Source organism: Balaenoptera physalus (genome assembly GCF_965194825.1).
Source record: "Balaenoptera physalus genome assembly, chromosome: 4".
Taxonomy (NCBI): domain Eukaryota; kingdom Metazoa; phylum Chordata; class Mammalia; order Artiodactyla; family Balaenopteridae; genus Balaenoptera; species Balaenoptera physalus.
This window is the reverse complement of record NC_138891.1, coordinates 84,534,788-84,562,740: the sequence shown is the minus strand read 5'-3', so window position 1 is coordinate 84,562,740 and position 27,953 is coordinate 84,534,788. Positions and strand designations below refer to the sequence as shown.

General features: G+C 39.6%; 1 long non-coding RNA gene across 2 annotated transcripts in view; it reads left to right on the top strand.

The window, feature by feature from the left end:
* LOC309659886 overlaps positions 1–24,795 on the top strand; it is a 372,324-nt gene extending 347,529 nt beyond the window's left edge. For both annotated transcript variants that reach the window (XR_014263020.1, XR_014263021.1), the window contains one exon: positions 44–24,795. This is a non-coding gene — a long non-coding RNA (uncharacterized lncRNA). The remainder of the gene's footprint in view (positions 1–43) is intronic.
* Positions 24,796–27,953: the final 3,158 nt, after the last annotated feature.

The window sequence follows — 27,953 nt, the reverse complement described above, 5'->3', positions numbered from 1 at the left end:
ATCTATTTCATATATGTATCTTTATCTTACCTGTAATCACCAGGAGGCCGCTCAACAGCAGCATCAATCGGATTCACCAGAGAATCCACAGGCTTCACTTTGGAGATGAATGGACTTTTAGACAACCACTTACGGAAAGAGAGCAACTGCTGCTCCAAACAGATGAAATGGTACCCTGAGTATTTTTCCAAAGAGAGAGAAAAGAAAAGAAAAAAAAAAAAAAAAGATAAAGATATGGTGTTGGGAGCTAGAAGAGAATAAACACAGAGCGAGCACAAAGTTCAATGGACTCAATCTGAGCAGGGTCGGGGGAGGGGCCGGCGAGGAGATTCACGCCACCCTTGTCCATACTTTCTCCACATTCCCAGTGGCATCAGTATCTGGAAAACTTTCAAAAATGTCAGACTCCTGGGCTCCATCCATGGCTCGGTGAACTTGAGAAAGTCAAGTTGTTTCTTAATTGTGCATCATTGAGTCACCAGAGCATGTAGGAGCTTGGGGAAGCTGTTGCATTTTCAGAATATGAAAAAGAAGCTGCCTCATTATGTCGGGAAGGTGGTGAATCTACTTGCCGGAGACCCGCACCTGCTACGATCTTGCTGCATAATGTGTGGAGAATGAGTGATTGTTTTTAACATCTTCATCTCTAAAACCAAGGTACGTCATGCTCCCTCCTATATCAAAGGAAAGGAAGATAAAGCAATTAGAGCACCTTGGTAAAAATAAAAATATACAGATACAATAGGATCTTCACATTTTATTTAGGTAAACCAAACATATAAGCCATGTTTTGCCTACTTTCACTGGTTTCCAGAACTGTGTCCCAGATAGGAGGTGATATAGACTCGGGGTATCTCTTCTCATACAGTAGTGCTTCTTAAGGTATCCGCAGGGTCCCTGCCTCATTTTTTGCTATATGGGAGGTTGGTTGTTAAAAAAAACAGATTCTCAGGTCCCACTCTACACCTATGGAATCATAATAATCTCTGAGCTGTGGGGTCTGGGTATCTGGTTTTTAATAAGCTCCCCCGGAGATTTTTATGCACAATGAAGTTGAAGAACTATTGCTCTGAACTGTAAGTCCTCTGAAACAGGAATGGAAATACATTTGTCATTGTAGCCTTTTCAGTGTATTGAATATAATAGGTGGCCAAAATAACATCTGTTGAGTAAATGAAGACATGAAGAAAGAAATTATTTCATCCTTGATCCTTCTAGTAGCATGTTTTCATAATCAGAGGCCTTGGTAGACTGTGTGTAGGGGGGGTAAGGCAAGCTTTAAGCTCTACCTCCTGATGAGGAGGGAGCTTTAGATACAGAAAATGCCCCTTTCAAAATGATCCAGGAAGACTTTTAAGAAAAGCCTCTAGGGAGCTAATTAAAGAGTCAGAGGCAAACAGGCTGCTGAATTAGGTCTTTGGTAAGCCACTGAGCTCAAGGAGGAAAATCATAGACCAGGAATAACCATGAAAAACCCTGAGGCTGGGGAGATATACACTGATAGCAAAAGGTCAGAGGACAGATCATGGGAAGTAAACTGGTAGCTAGAATGTACAAGGCATCCATGCATCCAGCTTCTAGAAAGCATTAAGTCTCTATCCAGAGCAGGAGAGAAGATTGGAACTTGAGACACTTCTGAGTCTACCTTTAGTGAACCTTGGATGGTGGGTGTGGAGAGACCCATGGAGGATGTTAATGGGGCAGAAGGGCTGCCTGAGCAGTAAAGCACAGAACCTGGGCCATGGCTCCCTGGTTTAAAAGAACTTTCACAATTTGTGGGTCTGGTCCCTTTGAACAAACACCTGAGGCTTCTACAGGGCAAGGTGAAAACAGGCCTTCCTGAAAAGTTAATTGTTACAAATTGCTTCTTGCTATGACCATATAATTAAATTTTCTGTTCTAATGTTATTTGTTTAAGCTACATTGTAGGGTAATCCTTAGTGACATATTCAGAGCTGGCTATTATCACACACGTCCCCGCATGCTTTAATATTTTCCAAATAAAGAATTCCTTTCTTTTCCAGCTTTTAGTTAGGTGGAACCTTCAGACAAACCAACTTAGAGGGAAGAACATAGGAGGTTTTCCCAAGAATGAGTAGTGTAGATGCTAAAACTTTGCAGGACAAGAGCTGTGCAAATGGCAGGGGACCTGTGACAGTCTGATCTTGCATATTGCTTCATCCACAGCTTCACACAGCGTTGTAGGAGCTGAGCCAGAGTGGGTGATGTAATTACTCTGAAATAGGCGGTAGAGTCCCAGCTTCCTTCCTCTGCACAACGATGCTAATGGAGCATCCTTGACCTCAGTTCTCTAAAACCCTCAAATAGCATGAAAGAAACCCTAGAAAGAGGTAGGGCTTCCCCAGAAATCCTTTAAGATGCAAACAATCTGGCCCAGTCCTACAGAAACCACACAGATCACAGCCAACTACTGCCAAATAAAGCAGCAAATCCCTCTAATTAGAAAGGCCAATTAAAGAATTCAAAGGGAAATGGTGAATCCCTTATTTTGAAGATGAAGGGTGTCTTCTCTCTTTAAAGCATTAATCATCTGTGAGGTATTGTCCCAGGATAAGGACCCTCAGCACCGCTTATGACCAGCATTGTGGCAAAGAGTGAGTCATCCAGCAGACACAATCTGAAAGGGACAGGGCAATCCAAATCCGCTGGCTGTGTACTCTTTTCTTTTTTTTTGCTGCTTACCTCGGGTTGAAAATTGTTTGCTCGGTTTTTTGACCCAATAGCTCACATGAACCACAGTTTTCCTATGGGTGGTAGGGTAGTAGACAAGAAAAAGGAGGATGGGTTTAGCTTGCTAACTAAACCACCATAGGCAAGTGCACGTATCCTCCTATGGTGCAGATTCCTAACTCTTATTTCTGACTTAGAACTTAAGGAGATTTTTTTCTGTTGAATCCACTTAGGTTCTTAAGTAGGGAAAAAATACTAAATTGTTTTATAAGGAATGTACAAAGACAATGTATCCATCTGAGATACTAGAATGATGCTGACTTCTGTCTTTGATCTACTTTTTTATCAGCTAAAATTTATTGAACAGTTTTCTGGGTACCAAGCATTGGTCTATGCGCTTTCCCTGAATTCTCTCATTTCATCCTCATGATGACTTTTTGAGGTAGGTACTATGATTATCGTCCTTTGACGAATGAGAAAACTGAAGCCTAGAGAGGTTAAGTAATTTGCCTAAGGGTGAAAACCTAGTAAGTAGCAGAAAGACAGGACTCGTACCTGGGGCAGTCAGACCCCAGCAGGATCTCCTAGTCAGTTGATACACTTTACTACCCTTGAGATTTTGCCTTTGCAAAGTGTTTGTTAACAGTAAAGTCATATCCTTACATAAAATATTCGTGTAATTATTATCAAAATCCATTTAGTTTTCTGATTCATTGAGATGATATAATTGACCTATTAAAATTAGCCTAAGCGAAAATGTAGAACAAGTAACATTTCTAGTGATGATATATCTTCTTTAAGCTCAATCATTGAGGAATAGAAGATCTGGCTGTGATTTCTTCTCATTTTCCATGTATCTGTAAAAAATAAAATAGATCCATTTGACCTATCCCCTGTACTTTTATTGCAACCAATGAAAAGAATGTACAGTTAAGTATAACAAAAGAGACAAGAAATATAAACAAAACAGTTTATAACATTATTTAATGCTTTCCCTAAATCCTTTGAATGATTCTGCATGAAGTCATAATGATATGCTCTTCTTTGAGATAAATTGCTTGTTTTCTTGATTCTAAGATGCAAATTTTTTTCACATCTTGATGTTTTTGAAATTAGTAGATGCCTTATAATCAATGTGAACATTTAAAGTAGAATTCTTTATCCTCCTTCCACCCTCCAAGAAACTGTTATTAAAACTATGGTGTATCTTAGAATCTTAAAATAGAAGAAGTATATAGTACCTTACATTCTTGTTAAGATTTATAACACTAGGTCAGTCAATATAGAATGCCCACTGTCTTGCTCTGTGGACACAGTTGGCTTTGCCCAAACTGGCACTTTAGACATAATGGAAAAAACACTGAATATCTTTTAAAGCTTATGTTTAAAAATATAATTGTATGCCTACATTTGGGATTCTAAATGCCATTCTTCCACTAAAAGAGACTACAGTTGATTCCAGGACTAGGGCAGAGAAAATCCAGGGTGAGCTTAGAACATCTTTCTGTGCTACAAAATAATGATCACAAAATGATGAGGACATGTCAAATGGGTACAAGAGCCAACTTGAAAAGGCTCCACATAAGTTCCACTAATCGAATATGTGACAATTTGTACTTTGAAATGGATAATTACAGTAATTTGTTATAACTCATTGAATAAAATAAGAACCCATAAGTCCAAATTGATAATAAATTAATACATAAATAAATAACACATGAGAAGGGGAAGCTCTTCTTACAATAGAATGTTACATCATAAATTAGAAAGAATGATAGAATTTAAAAATCACCATTTTGCAGTCATCCACAGTATTCTGTTAAGTATATCTTCATGGGATGCTATAAGGATTGGTCCAAGTTTGATGAGAAACAGGGTATTTATATAGTCTCAGAGTATCTTTCCACAGATTTCTTGTTAATATCAAGGGGAAAAATGGTAACCTTCCAATGGAGAAACCTGACACAGAGTACTTCAACCATGGTGGAAGTTAATATCACCAACAGTGGGGCAGCCAGACATCCTGTGTCTCCTGATGGGACACACAAAGAAGGACACAGCATTTTTTACACACCACCCCTGCTGCCAATGGATAACCGGCATGGAAACATGAGGAAATATCAGACAAACTCCAAAGAGTTGGTCTGTATTCTTTTTAAAATGTCAGTGTCATAAAAGACAGTGAAAGCCTGAGAAACTTTCCCAGATTAAAAGAAACTAAAGAAACATGGTAACTGAAGGAAATGTGTTATCTTGTATTGGATTCTGAATTGGGCATGGGGGTGGCGAGGATGGCTATAACGGACATTATTGGGACACTTGGTAAATTCGACAATGAACCTTCTGTTAGATAATAGTGCTGTATGATTATTAAATGTTCCCGATTAAATAACTATATTGTTTATGTAGGAGCATGCCCTTGTTTCTTTTCAAAGAAAAACTGAACTATTTAGGGGTAAAGAGACATGATTACAAATAATTTCAAATGGTTCAGCATAGTAACATGTATCACATGGAGAAAACAAATTAGCAAAGTGTTAACAATTGGTAAATTTGGATTAAGAGAATACAGGAGTTATTTTTATTATTCTTGAAACTCTTCTATAAATTTAAAATTATTTCAGAATAATTAAAATACGTAAAAAGTAGGTTAAAATTTTTTGATCCATTTGTATTCTCTTTGAATGTATTTTTTAAAGTAAATTTTGAAGCATTTGTGTCAATGGATCTTTTGCTAAAGGCTGGAAATTTGTAGTAAAAAAGTAGTAAATAAATAAACTTAATGTGTAAGTTAATGGTCAGCTCCAGGTTTCAAAAGAGGTTCTTGGAAAGAAAAGTTGTTAGATGAAGGAAAATCTATTTGGAAAGACGATTTTATATAGGACCTTGAATTCTTGTTGTATGACTGTTATTATCTGCTTTTGGTATAAAGCAAAAAGAAATAACTACTTTGAAATTTAAAGAATTTAAAAAGTAAGCAAAATAATTGAAATGTTAGATGGTATAATTGCCAAGCAAAATGGGGTAAAGTTCCTTGTAAGGACATTTGATGATAAGCCAATATGCTCAAAAGCAGAGTGTGAATCCTGGAATGTATTTGTCACTAAGAAAAAATTCTGTAAGAATTGTTTTATAATCTTCCCAAGCTAGAACCAGAATTAAATTAAGCAAGCATTGATAACAGTTAAGAGTTATACATTGGTATCTTATATCATGTATTTATATTTCTTTAACATAAATGCACTTATATTCCTCCAAGTAGCCTATCATTTTTATTATACTATCTTCTGGTTAGTTTTTTGTATACTGTCATTTTTTTGTATATTATCTTCTGGTTAGTTCACAGTTTAATTTTGATCTCATGATACAGTTTAATTTTAAAGGAAAGGCAAAGTTGGCTGTAGCATGTCCTATGGTCTAGGCCAGCAATTATGCATGACCATAATCCATGGAACCTTATAAATATACCATCATTTTCTAAGAGAAAGTTACGTGATTTGTATGCAAGTTGCAAAATGGTTTGTTTTGGAATCCAAATCTACAAAACAAGGAGGAAATGCCATTGATGTCTAGTACATGTCTTGCTTTCTCTAGTACATGTCTCAGTGTCACATTTACTTTTAACTAAAATCTTGAAAGACCAATGCTGGTATATACAGAAAGACTTTCCTTCTGGTTCTTCTTGATAGCTAATGACTATGGTGGATACCTTGGGAATCTCCGGAAACTTTGAAGAACCTTTTTTTTTTTTTAACAGTATGTAAGGAAATGTGTTTCCCTACTACCCTCCTGGTAAAACCATTTAAAGCTGCAGTTTTCTTATCTGACTGTCTAGACTTACGAGAGTATCAAAATACTTGATAGGCTAATGAGGCTGACCTTGACGTAGGCATTCATTAGGCCTGAATTAGAGAACCCCAGATTACAAGATCATCAATCCACAAGTAGTTATTTAGTACTATGTGGGAAGTATCTGCTAGCTGCTCTAGGAGAAACACAACTAAAATAGTTCCTCTGTGCTGGAGCTCAACTCTACAGAAGTAGGTACGACCTAGGCAATATGTTCCAAGGGTCCTGGGAATGGTAGAGGGTGAGGACCAGTGAGAAGTGGGACCATCTCTCCTTGCTGCGGTGGGACCCAGCCCTATTGCTAAGGAAAAGCCAAAGACCACAGAGGCTCTGTAATACTACAATTGTGAAAACCAAACTCAGAGAAGTTGTTCGTTGATAAGAAGCGCATAATATAATTCAAGTTTCCTGCTTTTTCTGATTTGAATAGAAAATTTTGCTTAGTCTAGCTTCTTAAAGCAGCTGGGGGTGGAGTGGGGAGGGGAAGGGGACAAATGCCAGAATGGGTTCTCATCAATTACAACTATGACACTTAATCATTTAGAAACTCAATTTTCTAATTGAGCAAATGAGGATAAAACTACATGCTTTGCATCTTATACCTGGTGGGTAGGTTAGGAGAATCGTATGAAACGATATGAAAGTACTTGGAAAATAATTAAGTGCTATAAGAATGTAGAGAATTGTTAATAACATCTGACATTTATTAAGTACTTATAATGTGCCAGGCATTGTGCTGGCACTTTATACTCATTACCTCAGTTAACCCTTCTGCAACCCTCAGAGGCAGGTACTATTATCAACATTTGAGTGAGGAAGAAACTGAGGTTTACAGTGATTAATGGTGTAAGGGTAAGTGCCCCAGAGAGATTTTAGTCTCAGGCGACCTGATTCAAGAGTCCCCACATAATTACTCTTCTTACCAACTCTCAGTTATTATGGGAGCAGCCAAAATGGATGTGTGACCGTTGTCTACAGCAGGGCAGGAACCAATCCTGCTCACTCTCTCAGTGGCGTCCAGGTTTATGTTTGGGGTCAGCATGGGGATAAAATCATGCACATGCTGGGGAGCCGAGAGTGCATGGAGAAGGCAAGTCTTGGGGAAAAGAGCCTTTCTCTGGAGACTCACTAAATCCCTTTGCCTTATGTATGCACAGGCATGCACGCTCCAGCCCTGGATATTTAACCAAGCTAATATCAAACTAATATTCAAGGCTTACAACAAAGGCGCTGATTAATCTATTAGTAGTTGTGCTTGGTAACAAGCTGAGAAATTATTGCTTCAACTGCTCTCTTCCTGCTCAGAAGCCCAGTGGGGCTGCTCCATGTTCTCTTCGTAGCTGTGGTTGAATGAAAGCCCCCAAGTGAGTGAACACGGCCACTCAAGGACAGAGTTTGAGGCCCAAGCAAGGAGAAGCTGGGAAAATGGCAGCTGATTCGGCGGACCTTGGCTTCTGTTTGTAAAGGTGAATCCGAACGTTGCTGCAGCTCTCCACTATGTTCTTAGCAAAAGCCTGAGGCTGAGAGCAAAAGGTGAGATGCGGTTTGCAAACAGACCCCAGAGAAAATGTTCATGTGCCTGTGCATCGTGCAGAAGCAGGAAGGAGGGGAGGAGAGACCCAAGGCTGACTGTGGAGGGGGCTTTATCTTTGGTCTTAGAGTGAATGGTAGCATTTCTGGCTCTGATGGAGCCTGGCTGGCACCAAGAAAGCTTCTCACTCACGATGCTTCTCCATCCTCACCTGTAACATCTCCTCTTGTTCCAGGCCCCAATAGGAACCAGCAATCATGCGGAATTGTGTGCTGGCAGAAGAAGCAGTAGCTAGAGATGAAAGTCACTGTGTAATAAAATAAATGCTTCAATGCTGTCCAGTTTGGAAGAGAAATCTCTGCAGATTCTGGCCAGGCTAGCATGAACAGCAAAAACCATCGACTATGCTACTCTGCCTTTCCCTTCCTGATCCCTTCTGGAGGAATAAGACAACAGAGGTGATGGAAGCCACTTGGGATCCTCTGACTTCCCTCCTGTAAGCCGGGTATCCTTCCAAATGCACCCTGAAGCTCACTGCCCTTTGGTTTGTTATGTGTCAGACTCTGTGCCAATCACTCAGCATTCATCATCTTATGTAACCCTCACAGTGCTCCTAAGAAATAGGTGTTATTATCTCTGTCCCTCCCCCCCCCCCCCGCTTTTTTTTCTTACAGATGAGGAAATTAAGGCTCAGAGAGTCAATAACTTGCAGGAGGTCATACAGACACACGGAAATGAAGTTGGGGTTAGAACCCATTTTGTCCAACTCCAGAGCTTGGGCACTTCCCCCCACGACTTGCTGCTGAACTGCCACACCTTGGGGATGTCCCAAGGAAGGCTAACAAAGGAGAATTTTGGCTCTGGTGACCTCAGGTTGTGTGCACGTGTGTGTGCCTCTGTGTGTGGTAGGTATAGGTACCTGCGCTCATTTTTATTCTCTTTTCTGTCTCTTCCTCCCAGCCCCCAACCTCTCTGCACCCCATATACTCCTTTTACCCACCTTGCCAGTTTTCTTATTCTCAGTTCTCTTGTCACCTGCATGAGAAATTAATTTACATGCACATGTTAGATATTTAGTAATTTAACTCTTCCCTGAATATTTGCATTTTAAGAGAAAATAGAGTGAGACACTGATAAAAATGCACCAGTCCTTCAAGCAGGAGTGGGTCCAGACATTTTCTGGGAGAAGGGAAAATGATATTTGGGGGACCATGAATCTCACCCCTGGCACAGAATGGGCAAACACAAAAACTCACAGCAGACTAACATCAGAGGTACCTGTATTGGAGGAGGGAAGAGAGACCAGCCTGATCCTGTTTGAGATTGCCCAAATAAGCACATGCTCCCACGTCCTAAGGAGCAAGCATCTCTGTGTGTCACTGTGGCCCAGGCCAGGCGGGGCTGGGCCAGGAGAGTGACCAAGGAGAAGCACAAGATCTCCCTGGCAGTGCCACTCCATGCTGCCCATCAGCCCAGGGAGGCAGCCTCAGCCTCTCCCTGTGCACGTGTCACTCATTCCATGGCAGCCCTGATGCGCAAACTCAGAGTTTCTGTGGCATCCAAGCAGCAGAACCTGTACTACAAGTTTCACAGTGAACAGGAAACATCTTTTCTACTCTCTCACACTTAGTGTAGAAATACAGGCTCCAAAGGAGAAGGAGGAATAGCGTGGAGGTTTGGGGAGAACTAGAGTATCACCCTGGTAACATCCTTCGTGGCATCATATTTCCCCCAGCCCCAGCCCATCCCTAATGCAGCCCTTTTTTAGAGCTATAGCCCCACGCAGAGAAGGCCACACGCAGTGCAAATTTCTTATGTATCATGCTTAGCTGGTCTCTCCTCTCTCCTTCAATGCATGTGCCTTTGATGTTGGTCTGAATGTTTGTGTTCGCCTGTTCTCTTCTTAAGCAACCACCCCTCCTCCCCAAACAGAACATAACAAACTCTATTAGGACCAGAACTTTTGGTAATTTTGTCAACTGCTGTATTCCCAGTGCCTAGAACTGTACCTGTACATAGTAAGTGCTCAATATATATTGAATATATAGGTTTATCGGAAAGTATATAGCTTAGCTTTAATACCTAGAGACACCCATTGACATTTGGCCAAGTATTCCTAGTGAAGCACCTGAAATTCCCATTCCTGGACCACACATTGGGACACAGTTGCAACTATGTTGCTTAATCAAGTAATTGCACAGGACAGGCGGTGACCTATCTAGAAGATCAATTTCCCATCCTGGAAATTTTAACCCAGATCTTAGCTATCTTACCTTCTGAATCTCTGATAAGAATCATAATGTTAAAATGTGCTTTGAAAAGACAACCTATGGGGAATTCCCTGGCAGTCTAGTGGTTATGACTCAGCGTTTTCACTGCCAGGGGCCTGGGTTCAATCTCCGGTTGGGGAACTAAGATCCCACAAGCCATGCAGTATGGCCGAAAAAAAAAGAAAGAAAGAAAAGACAACTTATGGAATGGGAAACAACCCCATATATCTGATAAGGAGTTAATATCCAAAAATATATAAATAATTCATGCAAATCAATAGCAAAACAGAAACAAAAACAAAACAACCAAATAACACAATTGCAAAATGAGCAAAGGACCTGAATAGACATTTCTTCAAAGAAGATATATGAAAGGCCAACAGGTACATGAAAAGATGATCAACATCACTAGTCAACAGGGAAATGCAAATTAAAACCACAATGAGATATCACCACATGCCTGTTAGAATGGCCATCATCAAAAAGACAAGAGATAACAAATGCTGGCAAGGATGTGAAGAAAAGGAAATCATTGTACTGTTTGTAGGACTGTAAATTGGTAAAGCTACTATGGAAAACAGAATGGAAAAATCCTAAAAAAATAAAAATAAAAATAGAACTACCATATGATCCAGCAATTCCACCTCTGGGAGTATAGTCAAAGGAAATGAAAACACTAACTCAAAAAAATATCTGTACTGCCATGTTCATGGCAACATTATTTACAATAGCCAAGACATGGAAACAACCTAGGTATCCATTGATGGATGAATGGAAAAAGAAGTTGTGGTATATATAGTCGTCCCTAGGTATCCACATGGGATTGGTTCCAGGACCCCTCTCGGATACTAAATCTCATGGATGCTCAAATCCCTTATATAAAATGGTGTAGTATTTGCATGTAACCTATGCACATCCTCCCGTATACTTAAAATCATCTCTAGATTAACACAGTGTAAATGCTATGTAAATAGTTGTAAATACAATATAAATGTTATGTAGATAGTTGCCAGCATGTGGCAAATTCAAACTTTGCTTTCTAGGACTTTCTGGAATTTTTTAAAATTATTTTTAATCTGTGATTTGTTTAATTCATGGATGCAGAACCTGAGAATACAAAGGGTCAACTCTGTGTACAATGAACATTATTCAGCCATAAAAAATGATGAAATCCTACCATTTGCAACAGCGTGGATGGACCTTAAAGGCATTATGCTAAGTGAGATAAGTCAAACAGAGAAAGACAAATACAGTATGATCTCACTTATATGTGGGATTAAAAAAAAAAAAAACTCATGGAAACAGATCAGACTTGTGTTACTAAAGGTGGGGGCTGGGGGGAGGGGGAATTGGAGGAAGGTGGTCAAAAAGTACAAATGTCCAAGTACTAGGGATGTAATGTACAACATAATGACTATGGCTAACACTGGTGTGTGATACGTAGGGAGGTTAAGAAAGTAAATTCTAAGAGTTCTCATCACAAGGAGAACAGTTTTTTCTTTTTTCCTTTTTTCTTGCTTTTCTATTTATGTCTATATGAAAAGAAGGATGTTAGCCGAAACTATTGTGGTAATCGTTTCACAATCAATGTAAATCAAACCATCATGCTATATGACGTATACAGTGTTGTATATCAATTATTTCTCAGTAAAACTGGGGAAAAAATGCAGTTTGTTCATTCACTTATTCAGCTGACATTTAGTGACTATGAACATGGGGCACCAGGCACTCTTCTAAGTATTGGAGCCCAGCGACAGAAACAGAGACATGGGGTGTATACCCCCGGTGGAGTCATTTATGAAGAAGACAGGGCTTCTGCAGTAAGGTCTCTGCTACTCATTTTTTTCTGGAAGACATCTGGCTAGTTGTGTAATCAAAGTGGCTGCATTTTGCCTATTAAACAAACATTCTAGAGATGGCTGAGGTGGGAGGATACTGGCCATCAACCTTCCACTCTTCGTTGCAAAAAATTGGGAGAAATATCCACAAAAAGGAAACTAAAGAGTCAATTAAAAAGGAAAGAGAAAGGTGCTTCTGAGGTGTGCTGGTACTGAAGGTTCTGAAAAACGGGACGGCCACAGGAAGATGCAGAGACATGTGAGTATCTGAAACATAACACCCTTAATACCACAGTATGAATTAGTTTCTCAGCCAAGTGATGAGAGAGCAGATGTGAGCTCAAATTCTAGCTTTACCTTTCCTTAGCTTCTGCTCTGGACAAATTCCATAACCTCAATCAACCTCAATATCCTCACCTGTAGATGAGGATGATACTGTTACTTAGACCATAGGATTTTGTGAGGCTCAAGGCCCAGTGCCCAGTTCACAGAGTTGGCTGGACAAATGACAATTACTGCTTAATTATTGAAGAATGAGAGGGAGCAGAGATGAAAGGGAGATAAGAAGGTCTCCAAAGACAAAGTTTAGTTCTGATTTTTGCTAAAATCAGATCTTGTTCCTCTTCTCAGAAACCAAACATGAATGTTACTTAACTTAGGTTGAGATTCACACCTTATTTTTGTCTTTCCCTAGCAATGATTCTTGAACTTTAGAATACATGAAGCAAACATGGATACCTGTCAAAAAGAAGCCAGATTCCTGGATTCAAACTTGAGAAACTCTGATGTAGTACATCTGAGGCAAGGCCCAAGGATCTATATTTTAAAATGGCACTTCAAGTACTTTTTGATGACTGCTATAGGTGGATTCTACTTTGAAACCTTCAGAAGGTGGCAAAGCAGAGGTTGTCTAAATGAATCTAGGACACAGAAGCAGCATGCATCATAAATAGGTGTAAGCAGAGGTTAATGTGCAGAGTGTAGTAGTAATTATATTTGGGAGACTCCTGACTCAGGATGATATTTGGAATGAGTGATCTGATGGAAAGAGGTCCTGCTATTTTTTCAACCTCTCAATAAAACAACTATCAGTTTGGCTTTCTCTATGGGACCTAAAAGCACAAAGATATTCCCCAATGTAGAGATATTTCATAGTCAGAGGGTAACCTGGATCTTCCCTTTTTAATCTCAGTGATTCAGAACCATGTAGATGACCTTAATCGTCTAAGTCTTTAAAATTCTAGGCTTAAGTAAGTTATTTCTGTAATCAAATAACTATTCACAAATAATCAATTTCACAAAATTAGCAAGGCAGGAAACAAGCAAGAGCAGACTGCCATAAGTAGCACATGTTTCCATGTGGATAATTGCTGAGGACTATCTCTTCTCAGAATGGCCATGTAACCAAAGGAATCTATGGAGGAAGAAGAAATAGGAACAATAATGGCAACAAAAAAAAGTTTAAGTAAAAAGAAAATCTCATAGTCCCCAACAGAATTAGCCACAGTAGACTTCTTTAATAGTGATGGAGATATCAAATAAAAACTTACTGGTAGTGTAATGCCTATAATCCTAAATTAAAAGGTGTTCTAGAAAAATGAAAGTTTGTATTTCTAGAATGCCAACATGGCTAGTTGAGTAGTGAAAAATTAAATCCATCAGAATAGTCTTGTCTACATCCATGTTTTGCAGACCTTTTGTCTCCACCACATCCCAACATGTGTACATTTTCTGCTGTACTCCATGGGCAATCCCCCAAAGTAATAAAAAGAAACTTAGAATGGCATTGTAATAGTGTAGTAGACTGTTACACTGGTGGCCCCAGAAGACCCATACCTCTTGGTTTTCAGCCCTTGGGTAGTCCCCTCCCACATAGAGTATGAGCTAGAGGATGGTTTGGTCAATGAGATATTAAGAAGCATGACTCAAGCAGAAGCTTGATAAATATTTGCACATTGGGGATTGTCTTTTGGAATGTTCACTTTTAGAAGTGAGCTGCCATGTTATAAAGAAGCTCAGTCTTGACTACTGAATAATGAGAAAACAAATAGAAAGAGGCCCTGGAGGGTCATGCTGGATGTTCCACCCCCAGCTGAGCTCCTAGTTGAATGCAGTCACTTGAGTGATCTCAGCTCCACCACATGGAACAGAAGAATGCTCAGCTGAGTCAACAACCCACAGAATTGTGAGAAATAAAAGACATTTGAAGCCACTGGGTTGGAGGGTGGCTGTTATGTAACAACAAATAGTTAATATAGAAATTGGTACCTAGAAGTACGGTGCTGTTATAAAACCTAAAGCCTATGACATTGGATGGCTTTAAAATATACCTAGGATTTTGTTTTTATTCAGGTATGGTGAGGTCAACAGATCAGATGATAGCCATTGAAAAGATAGTTTGTTTCCTCATAGTTTTCAAGAGGAAGAGACTTGCTACCCTATGCAGGGCCACATGGGAAAGCACCAGGGTCGTCAGGAAACAGGAATGAGGGAAATACATGGACAAGAGCCTTTATTGTGGTTTTCATGGGGAGGAATAGGTAAAACAGGTAATCAGGCTAAGCAGGTTTAGGATTGGTTACTTTGAATAGTATCAGCAGGCTCTGGGGTGTAGAGACTGTTTTGAGTTGTGTGATACCTGGCCCCGGGTTGATTAGGGCAATGAGTGATGTGTGAGAGCTCATTAAGGGGGTAGTTTGTGGGTATGGGCTCTTAATTAGTTATTTTACATATAAAAGGTATACTTGCAGGGTAGTCATTTGCTAGCTCTAGAAATTTGCTAGCCCTCAGAGGGGGCAGTCTCTTCTGGGTCAGCAAGGCCCCAATATGTCAAAGCATCATAAAATACAGAAAATAAAAAATGAACATGATTATTACAGGATTTGGGACTGCATGGAAAATGGAGGCCTGCAAAGTGAGGAAACTGGTAGCGGAGGCTGGAAGAACACTAAAATTTCTATTGAAGGCTGGAGGAAAATGGACCTGTATAATAAATTAATAGATGAATGAAGGAAATTGTCACCTGTGGTACCTTAAAAGATAGAAAAATTAGATACCTCATAAAGTTGAGAATTTAGCCAAAGAGATTTACAGGCAGAATATTGAATGTGCCAATTAGAGCTTTAAGCCACTTATGGCAAAGTATTGCAAAAAAAAAAAAAAAATAGAAGCTAAAGAAAGTACTATTCAGCCTTCAAGCAGAATTTAGAGGAAACATTTCCAACTCAGGACTTTTGGATGCTTATACAATATAAATGTTTCTTATTTTCAGTCTCTTCAGTGGGTAAACATTCTAATTAGTTTTCCTCAGGGATAAAGATCAACTCCAAGATGTTGTCAGTAAAATGAGGCCTGAGGGTAGATATCCAATCAAGGTTGCAGATGTCTGATCCCTTGTTTAGACCTCTGAAAGACTTAAGGCAATGCATCGTGGATCCTCTCACCTAGACAAATCACTTCTGAGAATCTTGAGTGTATTTTACCACAACACACTCACTCTCAGTTCAAGCTAAGGAGAGAACTTTGTCATTAAATTTGTGAGTGTGGGCTTTTGTCTAATGGAATGGATTTAAAATTTGATATCTAGAAAATCCCTAACATTTTTAAAGGAGTTGTACCAGCTTAGACTCAGAGGAATAGGCCAAAATGAAAAGACATCTCTGAACCACCAACTTAATAATGATAGGAAGTCATCTAAGAGTACTACTCAGCTATAAGCATAGCCATTATTTATAGAAAGGAAGGCCATCTCAGAAAGTGGAGCCATGAACCCAGAAGATCACAGAGTGGAGGAGAGCAATGGATTAAGGAACTACTCCTAAGGAGTATTCAATACAACAAACATTCCCTTCCCCCTAGTGACATGTGCTCGGGTGGATGACAGTACTGTGGAGCAATAGCTATATACCCTCTACTCCTCCATGTGCTGTCATTTGTGGAAAGAGAATGTCTATTGAGGTTATCCTTTCTTGTTTTCATCATTGAACGTTGGATGTGTGAGGCAGATAACTTGTTTTAGTCCATAGCTCTCTTAACCTGTGGAACCACACTCAAGGGATCTCATCTATACCTGAAATTGATTCGTATACAAGATGCCAGATACCAAGCCTGAACCTAATGCTGAAATGGGATGATATCGTGTGGGTCCTGGGAAGAAGGCAACTTTATTTTGAATGCAGGAGAGACATGAATCACTGAGGACCAGAAGGCAGACTGTGGTGTTCTCTTACATTGGTGACCCCCAGTGATCCATGTCTCTGGGTAGTGACACCCCTGTGTAGCCTCTCCTATACTATCTCTGGGATTGGCCATGTGACTTGTGTTGGCCAATGAGATTTTAGCAAAATGATGCAAGCAGAGGCTTGATGAGCACTTGCACCCTGGAGCCTGACCTCTTGGCACACTTCCTCTTGGAAGCCATATTCCATGCTATGAAAGAGTGCAGACTAGATTACTGCATAATAAAAAGCTATGTGGAGAGAAGCCCTGGAGTATGAGAAGCCACTTTGGATGTTCCATCTTCCGTTGAACTATCCATTCAATACAGCCACATGAGTGACCTCAGTTACACTGTGTGGAAGAAAAACACTGTCCTGCTGAGTCAGTCAACTCAGAGAATCATGAGAAGTGATAAATCATTTTTCTTTTAAGCCAAGGAATGATCAGTTACAGCCCGCAGACCAAGTTTGACCCACCACCTGTTTGTAAATAAAGTTTTATTGAGACACAGTCACACCCATTTGTTTACATGTCATCTGTGTGGCTACTTTTGCTCTACAATGGCAGAGATCATATGGCCCCTAAAGTTAAAATGTTTACCATACAGTCTGTACAGGAAAATTTTCTGACCCCTGTTTTAAGCTACTAACTTCAGCAGTGGTTTGTTATGCAGTAGGAGATTAATAAAACAGGTGTTTTATCTAATGAAACTAGAGAAAAGTGTAAGTTTGCACTAAAAGTAAGTATATGTTACAACAGGAGAAGACAATGGACAAAGAGAAGTAAAGAGAGAGGAGAGGACAAAATGCCCAGAGAGGGAGATAAGATGCAGGGAGAAGATCTGATTAAAAAAAAAAAAAAAATGGGAAGAATAGAGGAAAGGGAGAGAAAAGAGGAAGAGGAACAGGTTTCCTGTGGAGTGAGTATTATAGTCAAGAGTAGTGTTTGAACACTGGAATTTTTTGGTTCACAGCTATGAAGTCTTTTTATTTTGTAGGTGGTCGCTATTTATATTGCAATGAGTGAAAGCATCAGTGCTTGATGTCAGCACAACATTCATTTTCCCTTAATCAATGCCTCAGAACTGTGATTCTTATTAAGTGTGTAATATGCTCAGCTAAAATACTAATGACCCCAGACTACCTTCAGCAAGGAGTAGTCATGTGTGTTAGTCACTTGGGGGCCGTTATAACAAAATACCATAAACTGAGTGGCTTAGAAACAACAAAAATTAATTTCTTATGGTTCTGGAAGCTGGGAAGTCCCAAGATCAAGGCATCAGCAGATTGGGTGTTTGGTGAGACCCTGTTTTCTGGTTCATAGAAGGTGCCTTCCAGCTGTAGCCACACATGGTGGAAGGGCAAAGGAGTTTTCACAGGCCTCTTTCATAAGGACAATAATTCCGTTTATTGGGACACCAGAATGATGACTAATCACCTCCCAAAGGCTCCACCTCCTAATACAATCACATTGGAATTAGGTTTTCAATATATGAGTTTGGAGGAATACAATTTATACCATCACATGGCTCAGTTCTGGCCAATGAGATGTAAGCAGAAATCATTGGTAGGGACTTTATGGTAAACCTTTTAAAAAGACAGACAGCTGGCTTTTGCTTCCTTTTGCCTTTTGCTTTTGCCATTTTGCTCATTCTCCTGCCTAGACCTTGGATGTGATTTGCATAATCATAATTAGCATTTCATAACCAGGAAAATCGAAGCCCTGAGATAAGGATGGTGAAGCAGGTTCACAGAATGAACCTAGGTCCCCAAGAGCACCTCTGAATGGTCACAAGTGTCTTGGGCTATCCACCTGCATACTTTTTGTTATGTGAGAAAAATGAATCCTTTCTCTGTTTATACCACTATTTTTCAGGTTTCTGTTACTTACAGCAACAATAAATCATAACCAATCCAGATAGCATCCTTGCCTTTTCTTAGGAATCCAGTCCTATCTTCAAAAAGCTGGCAGATTAAAGGGTGAAGTGTTGAACTACGACATGAGAACCACTCTCCTTTTTTCCTGAGCTATAATTTAGTGTTGATCAAGCTGTCTCTACTCATCGTGTTGTAAATGATAAAGAATAAATGCATTCTTCTGATATTTAGGCTTCTTGGGAGTGAGAAATAGAAATTAGACTTAATTACTAACAAAATTACATTAGACTGCTTAAACTAATGTATCATAACTTTCGCTTAAATTGCACATTCCTTTTAATCCACTAAGAAGGTAGATGAAAGACTTTTGTAAGTTTTAGTATGGAAAGATCTATGGTGCCATTAAAACGAAAACCTTGTGTCTGTTTTATCTTTTTTTTAACCTGTGAATTGACTGATTGAATTCCACAATGACCTTCAAACTAATCTTCCCTTCTGGGGTGGGTCTTCTGACACCAACAAATTCTCTAATTATTTGACACCAACTCAGTGTCCAATAATTCAATTCAGTTCTGACATTGACTAAGTGGAGTTAGCCCAGACTCTACAGGTGAAAAGCTCAGTCCCACAGGACTGCCCCCACTTCAGACACCTGTTACAAGTCCTGGGCCAACAGTATTTCTGACCAACCAGCTCTAAGTTGGGGGTTCCCACAACTCCTTCCTCAGGTTTGATAATTTGTTAAAATGGCTCATGAAACTCAGGAAAACACTTTATTTATGTTTACCAGTTTATTACAAAGAACAAAACTCAGAACAGCCAAATGGAAGCAATGCACAGGGCAAGGTAAGGGGAGCAGGGGCACAGAGCTTCTATGCCCTCTCTGGGCACGCCACCCTCCCAGCTACTGGGTGTGTTCACCAACCCAGAAGCTCTCTGAATCTCACTGTTCAAGAGTTTTTATAACCCACTTCTCAGCCCAGAGTTGGGGGAGGGGAGGAGGGAGCTGAGTATCCCCATCCTCTAATCACTTGTGTAGTCTTTCTGGGGACCAGCCTCTATCCAGAGGCTACCTAAGGGCCCCATCCTAAATCACCTCCTTTGCATAAACTCAGGTGCTATGAAAAAGGGCTTTTTTTGAATAATAAAAGACACTCCTATCCCTCAGGAAATTCCAAGGGTTTCTGCAGATCAGTGCCAGAAACCAGGAAAAGAATAAACAAATTTCCTATTATACCACATCCCTCATTCCTTTTTCTTCCTCTAGCTAACCATAACAATGACATACACACAAAATCCATAGAGTACTTTCCCAAGCAGTTAAGGAGATGAGTATGAAGTTCATAAAATCGTCAACCCTTACACCTTTTAGAGGGAGTAATGGTAGCTGAATGTTAAAGACTGCAGATAATCCTTGAGTGCTAGTTGATAAAAGTCTCATAGACCCCATCTGACATTTCCACTGCAAATTATCCATAAAGTCCAGGTTCTTTCCAGGCAGATGGGTGTAAAAGCCCTCAACCTGGGTCAATCTACTCAGAGAGATGGATTCCCTGAAAGATGGATTCATCTATTTATGAAGAATGAAAGTCTCCCCAATGTCAGCTTGTCAAATCTTTCAGAATCTTTGACATCTCTGAATAGACTAGTTCAAGGCAGAAAAAAAAATGGTATTTCCGTCTGACATGGAGATCAACAGCTCTTTAGATTATGGAATGATTGTCTGAGTTCGTATAGACTAAGTGTTACCCAAAAAACTGGTTACACCTCTTGGTGGGTGTGGAGCCAAAAGACACAACCAAGCCAAATGTCGGGAGAAGGAAGGACTTACTATTACTTGCAGCAAGTAAGGAGGACACCAGGGATCTTTCCCAAAGCAGTGTCTCCCTGAACAGGAAAACTGGGGAAGTTTTAAGCTAAGGGTATATGTATATTCACGAGGGTCAGAAAAGGTCAACATCATCATCCCTTACGTTCCAGTTGATCTGGTGGTTGAGCACTTCAGGCTAATCTTTACCATTGAAACAGAACTGGGAGTCTCTACAATTGATATATTATCTTTGTTATTGTTACTTCTCTTGCCTGATAACAGTTTGTTTCTGCATTTCTTTGATACCCTAAGATCATTAATTCCTGAGACCTGTTCAAGGGTAAGCATTGTGGCCAGGCTTAGGTCCCAAGGTGGCTTACACCAAAACTGGCTCCTCTTATGTTAAGAAAGCCATGCCTGATCAAATGAGGAGGGCGGGGAATTCTGGCTAAAGTGACTTAGCAGGATTTTTGCTAAAATTGGACAATGCAGAGACAAACATGGAAGTCCACAAGTCTAGACTTTGTTGAAAAATTCAGGGGAGGCTGAGCAGTGTTTGGTCAAGGAGAGAACCTTTACTACTGCTAGAAAATTTTAGACCCCAAACAAAAATGTGTGCTCCAAAGTGCGTGTATCTAAATAGCACATAGTGTATGTGCTCTTTAATTATCCCCACTGAAACAACCTTTCCATCAGTAGAACTTTTCCAGAGCCACATCCAACTACATTCCCTCTGATAATTCTCACATTGGTTTGGGGATTAAGGAATTGGTAAATACGATGGGGCACTCTGTATCAGCATGGAAGAGCCAAGAAAATATGATTCCCTGTGTCTGGCCTTTCCACATAAACATGGAAGAGAAGCCATTGAAATCACTGGCCTTCAGAGGGGTATTTAACAGAATTTTCTGAAGCTGAATGATTCCTGTGAAGATTATGTAAGATGTTGGAGTTCTGGAAAGAAGACTGGAGATTTTAGGTAAGATGTATAACTCTACCTGGGTATGTACGTCTGTGGTGTCTGGGTGTGTATGTGTACAAGTGAGAAATTTTGAAATCTAGGTGTAATTGATAATATTTATAAATATATTTTGACTGCAAATAATGTAATAAGTACACAAGATAATGCATCCTAGTACGAACCTTCAGGGACAGACTGCATAGATAAGAAATATTAACAAAGAAGACATTGCAAGATGAGAGACATAAAAATGAGTTCAGTTTGGAAATGGGAGAAGGCAGTTTTTGTTTTCTGGCACCCCGTGATTTGCACAAAGGAGAGATTTTTCTCAGGCTTATTTCGTCTAGATGGACCCCCTCAGACTGACATCTACAGAGGTATTTCTTATGTTAAATTTAATAAAACTAGAGAGAAAAAAAAAAAAAAAGAAAGCCATGCCTGGTTCTCTTTGTCCAGGGACCCCTTTACCCTATCTGCTTACATAGGAATAGGAGGAAATCTATAAATGGGACAAAGGTTTAAGTCAGCTATACTAACTGAAGTTCTATCTTGAAGAGGCAATGTTAGAAGTTTGAGACTTTGAGAATAAAAGGCCTCTCTGGACCTTCACGTTTGTTAAATCTACTTGAAGAGAGCTGCTCAGACCCTTCATAGTTTTCTGTATGAAGTGCTCTTCTTACTCACAACCCCAGAGCCCACCCACCCCTGAGTGCCTAGCCTGAAACTTTGTCTCTCTGACTTCAAGTACCCCCAACAGCACCTGCCTACCCTGACTCCTCTCACACCATCACCTGCCCACCATCAATCCTTATAATCGGTTCCCTGCTCCAATTGGTTGGATCTGAACCTACCTGACCTCAAATACCATCTGTTCCTGCAGCCAAGCCTGAGGCACATGCACACTGTATTTGTAATTCAGTTACTGCAGTGAGTTCCCCACCACTACCATTTAACAATGATAACTGCCAAGAAAAAAAATAACATGCATTCACACATATGCACGACCAGCTCAGCACTCAAAGCCAATGATCAGATTGTTGTAAAGCTAATTCTTGGAAAAAAGAGGTAATTCTGATCTTTTCCTTCTTTTCTTTAAAGTTTTAATATAAAGTTTCCTCTTTAATCAAAAGTGCTTTCAGGAAATAAAAGTTTTACAGAATTATTTTCTGTGCGTACATGTACCAAAACAGTTAGTCAATTCTGATAATTTCATTAAAGAAATACACACAAAACAACTAGTAGATTATCAAATATTTAACTCTGTTTAATGCAGTGTTGTGTAGTCCCAGCCTAGAAGAGCTAAGGAGTACAATGCAATGGTAAAACTTAGTAGAATCTGACCACTATAGAAAGATATGAAAATTAAAGCTGGATTTATAGTAAAGTAGGATTCCAGTGGGGAAAAATATAGATCAATCCATTTTCGAGATATGAGAACAGATGGTCTAAATATTTGGATGTGGATTATAGCTAATCTGAAAATGCATAGGTAGAGATAAATGTAAGCTAAATATCTATCTATGTAAATGTTTAAAAAGTACACATGCAACTATTTTATTTTTGCTTGTATGTAAAATATAATTTATACCAATATTCTGTTTAATGCTTTCAAAGAGAAAGCCAATTGGAAGGCTCATAAATATATAGCAGAAAAAACTGAAACACAGAAAAAATAGATTTTCTAATAAGATGTAATAAATAAGTAGGGATATAAAAAGAATGATGACTAAAAAAGTAAAGTACCAAGTGCTTTAAAAATCTGTCATTAAACAAGATAAATTGAAGACAGTAAAGTAGACAGAAACTAATGGCAAAAAGCAAGCTGGAGATAAGTATTCCTAAGTAATCAGAATGAATGAAATGCATCTGAACCACAAAAGGCATTAAAAACTAGGAGCCAGCGTATGCTTGGCAATCTTTTCTGTGTAGCTTTACTGAACTGACCAAAACACTGCCAATTTGTTTTGTTTTGTTTTGTTTTCTGCCATCATAATGGATAGTTACTGAGCAATTGATTGTATTATTCTGCAGTTGGTTGGATTTGGTCATTAAGATGGATGAAATGATTGGACCAAGTGTTTCATGGTCTGGTGGTCTTGGTCACCTTAATGACCCAGTTGTATTGACTGTGCAGAAACCTGACCACCGTGTAGTCTCTCCATCTCCAACTGATATATTCTTATAATCCATATACTGTCCTTAGAGCTGTTTCCATGCTGTCTGTGTTTTTTTAAAGTCTCAGAGAAATAAGGAGCTGCTAAAGGAGATCTAAAATTAACACAAACCAACAACGTAACTATATTAAGACAGACAAATCTGTAAACATATTTTAGATAATGAATTCATGAACACCACCTACTACTGATATGCTTTTTTAAAAAGCTGCAAGATAAACTTTTCCTATGGAATTTATTAAATTAAGGTTTGTAGACCCTGACATGCCTTCTTTCATGCCCCACCCCAATATAATTTTAGGTCACACATTAAGTGTAAATTGGAGTCTAGCAACTGCAGGGTGTGGTGCACAGATTGCCTGACTGCATTCTTTAGTGCTGCAAACCTACAGGCTTGGTTCTGTGCCCCAGATTGAGCCACTGCTAACTGAGGCTGCTGAGACATTGAATTAAATCCTGATCTCTAGTCCTGAGGCCTGAACATTCAACTGTGGCTCTTGGGTTTTCTTCATGCTTTCCAAACATCCTTTGCTGCCCCTCAGCTCCAAATGCTGGAATTCCTGGGTGAGTCCTGGATGCCTGTGTAGCCTGTGGTATAGTACTACCCCTGGTATTGGACCTGGCCACCTTATCTTATTTCTGTTTAACTTCCTCCTCCTTGGTTTGCAACCAGTCATCCAGAGACAGTCATCTGCTTCCTATGACCAGAGCCCCACTCTCAACTGCTGTACATCTCTCTAGGATCAGAGAGAGAGATAGGACCCACCTGGCACCTGTCAGCTCTCCACTCCAGGAACTGGAGCCTTGCCCAAACATAGCCTTATGGCGGGGATTCTACAACATATGGGCACATCTCCCAGATTCATGACTGACACCTGCCTGGCTCCCAAGGGCTCACCCGCTGTTGTGCCCTGTGCTACCAGATTGGACTTGGTGCCCAAGATTGCTTGAATCATGCCTGAGCTTGCTCTACAATTTCCAGCTGGGCTTTGTCCTTGCCCTTTCTTGGGCCAACTCTATAGTCCATCTCCTTGGCTCCTCTTCCACTGGCCCAATGCTTCTAATATTTAACACGTTTCCCCTGCAAAACCTACTCACACCTCAACCTAGTGAAGGAAGCATCAAACTGGGGGCCAGGAAACCAGTGTTTCTAGCATTGTCTTAAACACCGTCATTTTGACCTTCTGGGTCTTGGTTATCTGACCTCCACAATGAAGGGGGTTGGAACACACGATGCTGGAATCTCCTTTTAGATCTGATCTTCTTTAACTCTATGAAAAGGCTTAAGATTTGGTTTAGAGATGTGAAGAAATTATAAAATGAGCATGTGTACCGTTGGTGAGAAATGTTTCTATTAGATGACTCAAAGGTTTATATTATACATTCTGATTTGGTTCTGTTTAGTATTACATTCATGATCTAGAAAAGGGAATAAGCAGAACGATAGTGAAAATTGCAAATTATATTAAAATTTGAGTTATTAGCACTGGTGAAGAGAAAATAATATAAATGGGCCTAAAGAGGTTAGAAAGATGAATAAAAAAGATTAGATTTTTGCCTACAAAAATGCCATCAAATACATCAAGGGAGAAAAATTATTCAAAATAGATGCTGTGTGTGTGGGAAAGGCAGCATAAACATTGTCCAAACTATCCAGAGACAAGTTTGGTGCATTTTTTGAATGAAGAAAGCAATGGAGTAATGTAAGATAAAAACTAATAGAAATTAGGAAACATAGAGCAGTGATCAGACAGTCCCATCTAATTTCATCCACTAAGGTAGACGGGACTTGATTTCCAACACCCATTTTCCTTACTTTTCTCCCATTATGGAATCTAAAAAGAAAAGCAAGATATTTACTTTTTTAATCTCCCTCCAAGATGTTTACTTTTTCAGGTATGATCGTTCAACTCAGTTCTGACTAGTGACTCATAGGGCAAAATCTGCAGGGAGGATTCTGGGAAAGCTATTACTTTCTTACAAAAGGGACAGATATCAGTGCTGCCCCTTCCCCCTCATACCTGCCTGGAAAGCATCTGTAATACCTGGAGCTGCAGCAGCTATTTTACTACCAGAGGCCACACATGGAATTGGAGGTGGGGTGGCAGGAAGTAGTTAAAGGTGGCAGAGAAGAAGAAAGAGCCCGGATCTCTAATGATCCACCCATGTGATGAGTGAATGCAAACAGTCACCTACCAGCACATTTCTTGGTATAGAATACAGCTCAACTCTTATTTTTAAGTCATAATTAATTAAATTTGGTTAGCTACTTATAGCTCTAAAAACTTTTTAATACACCCATGTTGTTCCTGGTTTTGTATTAGCACACATATACAACCACTCCAAAAACTTTTACCTAACAATAATGACTCTTATGTAAGTGACAAACTTGTGTCTATAGTACCATTTCTGGGACAGGAGAGTTGGATTTGGAAATATTTTATTTCTATTTTCAAAAATTAAAATGAGAAAAATGTTTATCTCATGAATTAATGAGTGTAATATTGGTGTATTTATCTAGAGTTGAATATCGAAAGTCTGGGTTGAGAATATAGATGTAAAAGTACTGATCTCCAAAAGCCAGCATTAATTCACGAAGAGAAATTCATGCTAGTTACCACATTACTCTCTTTGACTGAGATATAAAATATTAAAGAAAGAAGTTACTCATTCTGGAAAATTTACTGAGTTACCTAGGATGTGCTGGGCTGTGTGCTAAGAAGTGGGGATTCAAAGATAAATAAAATTCAATTCCTTTCTTTAAGAAATGTATTGGTTTCTTAATTTCTGTATAATGACGGAAAATAGGCAGGTAAGTAAATACTGTCAACAATGTGCGATAAGTGCTTCTCAAGGGCCTGAATGAGAAAGAATAGTAACATATAAGAAAAGGTGGCCTGAGGAGGGTGGTCATGTTTCACAGAAAAGAATTTATTTTAGCTGCTACTTGGAAGAATGGGAATTACTTCACTAAACCATGGGAAAAATTATTCTGTGAATTGTAGTCAGCACATGTGAAGGCATGGAGATAATTAAGGCACAGACCTCTTTGGAAAATGCAGTGAATTAGGTGTTTAGGGATGTCATTGGAGAGGTAGGTAGGTAGGTGATGGTGAGGCATTTGGACCTTTTCTTGCAGTTAACTGGGAGTTACTGTGGGAGAGGAAGCAGATGAGGTTCATGATCTGGGAAAGTTGTTTTAGAAAGATGACTCTGGCGGTGGGTAGAGGATTGATTAAAGAAGTGAGACTGCAGACAGGGGAAATAGAAGTTAGAAATCTCTCAAGCACACCAAAAAATCAGACAAGAAATGAGAACCTGAAGTATTAATATCTAGAGGATTTCATGACATACTGAATGTGGGAGAAGAGGAAGAGAGAGGTTTCCAGCACATTTTTGGCCTGAGCAAGTGGGTGAGTGGCTAGTCCTATAAACCAGAATAGGGATTACAGGAGGAGGTGCATATTTTGGTGAGAAGATGTGGGGGGGAGATAAGATGTTCATTTTGGGAGAGTGAATCATGCACATGGAGATCTGCATTTGAAGCACAATTGCAACAAGTTCTCAGCTGAAAATACAGAACTGGGAGTCGTACAGAAAGATGTGGTGGTGGTGAAAGCTGTGGGCCGTGCTGAGGATACCCAAGCAAGTGGTGACTGGGGAAGAGAAATCTAACAAGAAGAAAGAGAAGGCATTTAGAGATGGAGAAGGGGAATTAGGTGAGTGAAGTGTCATTGAAACAAAGATAAAAAGAAATTAAAGAAAAAACTAGAGTGGTTAGTCTTGAAGCTGCAGAGAAGCCTTATAAGGTAAGAAATAAGAAGGGGTGTGTGTGTGTGTGTGTGTGTATGTGTGTGTGTGTGTGTGTGTGTGAGAGAGAGAGAGAGAGAGAACAGCTATGAGGTTCCTGGTGACCTAACTAAAGCCAATGGTTTGGTGAACACAAAAGGCTAATCACCAAGAACTGAGAATTGGAGAGGAGGTGAAGAAGTGAAGATGGTAGGCAGAGGGACACAATGAGATGCAGAGCTAAGGTTAAAGGAGAGTATTTTATTTATGAAGAGTGGAAGAAGCTAGAGTCTTTTAAAAGATGAAGCTAAAGATTCAGCTGAGAGGAAGAAAATGATGATACAGGAGAAGGAATAGGAGGACTAAGTTCTCTGAGGAATTATGAGATGGTCTTCCAAACATGCAGGGGAAACTTTCCTCTCCACTTTGCCAGGTTCGGGTGCATGTAAGTCTGAAGGTGGCAAAACAGCCGATGGGTGGAGTCTCTGCCTGAATGCATCTACTTTCAAAGTGAGAGCAAAGACATGGTATTGGTCATGCTGAGAATAAAGGGGAGAGATGGAATAATAAGCCCCAATAAGTGGAAAAAAATGAAATATGCAATCTTCTAAATGGGAAAAGGGCAGAGTGGAGAAACAAAGATTCTCCAGCACTGCTTCTGTGCTATGTTTATATGCTAGTGGGGTGGAGGTAGAAGAAGAGAGATTGAAAAGACAAAAGAAAGTAAGCATAATTAACGAATCCTGGAGAAAGGGATCAGCTTTGCATAGAGGGAGTATAGTCTTTTTCTCTGACATGGGAAGAAAGAAGGTGAGTGTTTCTGGACTTTAGTCATGTGCTTCATAAGTAATCTCTTGAGAGTCTTAGAGACATGGTAGAGAAATTTGGACTGGATGCAAAGGCAATTCAGTAGACAAATACCTCATTGAAGCAATGCTGATGAAT